Genomic DNA, 3432 nt, shown 5'->3' on the forward strand with positions numbered 1-3432 from the left:
TGGCCAACCAACCGGACATAGGAGTGGTGGAAGAAGAAGGCTGTAGTGATAGATGTAGCAATCCCAAGCGATAGCAACATCAGGAAGAAGGAGAAGAAGGAACACGAGAAGCTCGAGAAATACCAAGGGCTGAAAGAAGAGCTAGAAAAGACGTAGAAGGTGAAGGCACAAGTGGTCCCCATGGTAATAGGACCCCCAAACTGGGAGAGTGGCTCCAACAGATCCCAGGAACAACATCTGAGATCTCTGTACAGAAGAGTGCAGTCCTAGAAACAGCTAAGATACTGTGCAGGACTCTCAAGCTCTGATGAGTCCTTTTATTTTATTTTTTCTTGGTTATTTTATTGATATTAAGAGTACTGGTTTAATGGTAGTTTCTGTTTTTCTATTGTCGCAATAATTTGTTGACCAACATTTGTTTCCCTTTAATTATGTGAAGTGCAGCTGTACAGCACCGTGTGCTAGAGTGTATATTTCCTTCCTTTCTCTAGTGCTGTTTTTTAGAAGCAGTGGGGAAACTCATGGCGAGCTAAGCTGTGAGCAGTCGTGACTATTCAAACCACGTTAGCAGAGTGCAGTTTTTTCCCACCGCACAGCACGGTGTGCTAATTTGCATAAACCTCAGACTCTGTGTCTGTAGCTTTTCAACTAAAAGACATCTGTTTTGAAAACTTCTTCTGTGACATATTTAGAAACTGAATACAGCTTAGTGTCCTTATCTGGTTCAAGGGCATATAAGGACAGAGGGTATGGTGTAATGTACACAGTGCAAAGTCCCTTGAGGCAAAATTGTGATTTGTCATATTGGGCTGTATATCAATTTGACTTGACCTGGTGCATGGCTAACAAACAGACAGGTGAAAAATTTAAGGAAAAAACCTGAATACATGAGTGGAGAAACATAACAAATTTAGTTGTTGGCATGGTTTGAGTCCACTTGTCCCATTAGAGCATACTTGCCAACCCTCTCAGTTTTCCTGGGAGACCCCTGTTTTTCACTACCCTCTCTCTATTTCCTCCTACAGTCAACATTCTCCCCCATTTCTCCCAATTTGTGACAAAATTTCACACTTTTCCCCCCTTTTTTTTCACAACCTGTTCCTGATACTGTGCATCATAAAAGTATTGTTTCCACCTGGATAACAATACATCTATATCTTATTGGCATGCATGTGAGAGCTGGTCATACTTCCTCCTCCCACGCCGAGTAACAAATGGAGACAGGAGACAACTTAACCTACTTACATATTAGCTTATTAGACTTAAAATTGCACTTATTTCAAGATATCTCAGGCAGCCATCTGCATTCAAGCTTCTCTAGATTGTCAACTGACAACCAGTCTGACACCTGTTATCTGTTTTGAATCTCACATACATTTGTACTGGAGGGCCTGCTGGGCAAGAAGGGAATCATGTTTACAACTGGCACCCTGTCACTTTGGGAACAGGGTGTCTCTTTTCTCTTCTGACCTCACACTGGTGATATGAACACCCACTGAAGTCAATACAGCTACGTCACAGCCCAACATTTCTCAAAGGCTGACAACCATGTTTACAGGCCACACACGGACACCCTGTGCTAGTGATCTGGTCCTTCTAGTTAAAAAACCTAATGATTGCTGATGCCCTCTACAACAACACATTCTAGAATGTTCTTAGATTGGATGATTTTATTGTCAGGACATTCTACATCTGTAACTTCCAGAACATTATAAAGCACTTTTGAAAAATGTACTACCACCCTCCAGTTTAAGGTTTTGATATAAAAACAACATAGTTAATTTAGCATTTTTTTCTATTAAGTTTGAATGCACATAAATCTTTAAGACAATGTAAAGTAATGCAAGTTATAGTGTTGTATAGTGTGGATATTAGATCTCTTGTTGTCAGTTAAATTAATAATATTATACTTGCAAACCTGGTATGCTCTTTCATAAAGTAATCCTAATTCTGAGTTTGCTAATGTTTCCAGCAGCTGAGCAGTGACAATTGTGAGAAATGGGTAAATAACTAGTACAAGTATATGAAGCTACTATTGTCAGCATCAAGAATTAGCTCATGCTACTACAACCTACCTTGTCATTATTGTATTTAACTATGCTCCTGTGAGTTTGAACTTTGGTGCTGTATAAGTGTATAGTACATGTCAGATGGTACAAAGACATTTCCTCTATTGTTGAATTTTCTTATTTAACATGAAATTTCTCAGTACATTCAAACTCTGTCAACTTGTGCTGGAGCCAATCCCAGCTGACACTGGGAGAAAGTGTACTCTCTGGACAGGTTGCCAGTCTATCACAGGGCTGACATGTAGACGAACAACCACGCAGCCACACATTCACTCCTATAGGCAATTTAGAGTCACCAGTCAACCTAAGCTGCATGTCTTTGGACTGTGGGAGGAGAGTACCTGGAGAGAACGCATGCAGGTATTCTGTCAATTTGACATAGCCTAATTAAAATGAAAGTTTTTAGACTAAATGCTTTGCTACACTTAATGATTCATGGTTGTTTTGTTAAGTTAAGTTTAAAGATCTGTTACAATTGGCAGTAAATGCAATATTTTACTGTGATACTAAATGTTAATCTAACCTCAGCCCAGACAGCCTAGGTGATCTATTAAACTTAACACTGAATTAGACGCTTACATAAGAAATAGTGTGGTAGTCAAAAGATGGTCTTACAGCATATGCACTGAATTTTCATATGTCAGTATTTATTTTTTTTACATGTTGACAGCTGAAGACACACAGACATCGCAGTCACAGGGTGAACGAGAGAGACCCCACAGCCGGCAAATGTTTGTTCAGATGGCTCGGAAGACTTGTGTTTCCTGACACATGGCCTCTTGTACCCTTTATTTATTTATTTTATATGGATTTTTAAACCCTTAATACATCACAAAGCAAAATAGCACTGCAGTCTTGTGCACCAAGATTGTAGAAGCTTTACCAAAATTTTTATTTTAATAAGGCTCATTTTACCCAACCTTGACAGAGGAAGGATCGATTCCTGATCAGTCTGACTGTAACTGTCACAAATGATTCAACATTTATTTTCTTGACTAATAATCACTTCTAGTTCTAACTGTGTCTGTGGAGAATTAATCTTTTGGCAGGTATGTAGGTGATAATGATACACCTCATGCAAGCATGTCTGGAGTGACGTTTTCTATAACAAAAATCCTTACCCAGGTCTTCTGCATGTGTTCAAAAAGATAGGTGGCATGTAGAATTTAGAGCAAAGCAAGCTTCTGACAGGAAGGTCGCCGGTTCAATCCCTGAACCGACAGGATTGAATCTGTGTGGGTCAGGTGATGCTGCCACACTTGCCCCGCCCTTATTAGCACCATTGTGGTGCCCTTGAACAAGGCCCTGAACTCCCAACTGCTCCAGTAGTCATCAGGTCAGTCTATGGTTGTAGTAGGCAGCT

This window comes from Monopterus albus, unplaced genomic scaffold (assembly GCF_001952655.1).
Source record: "Monopterus albus unplaced genomic scaffold, M_albus_1.0 scaffold36.1, whole genome shotgun sequence".
Taxonomy (NCBI): domain Eukaryota; kingdom Metazoa; phylum Chordata; class Actinopteri; order Synbranchiformes; family Synbranchidae; genus Monopterus; species Monopterus albus.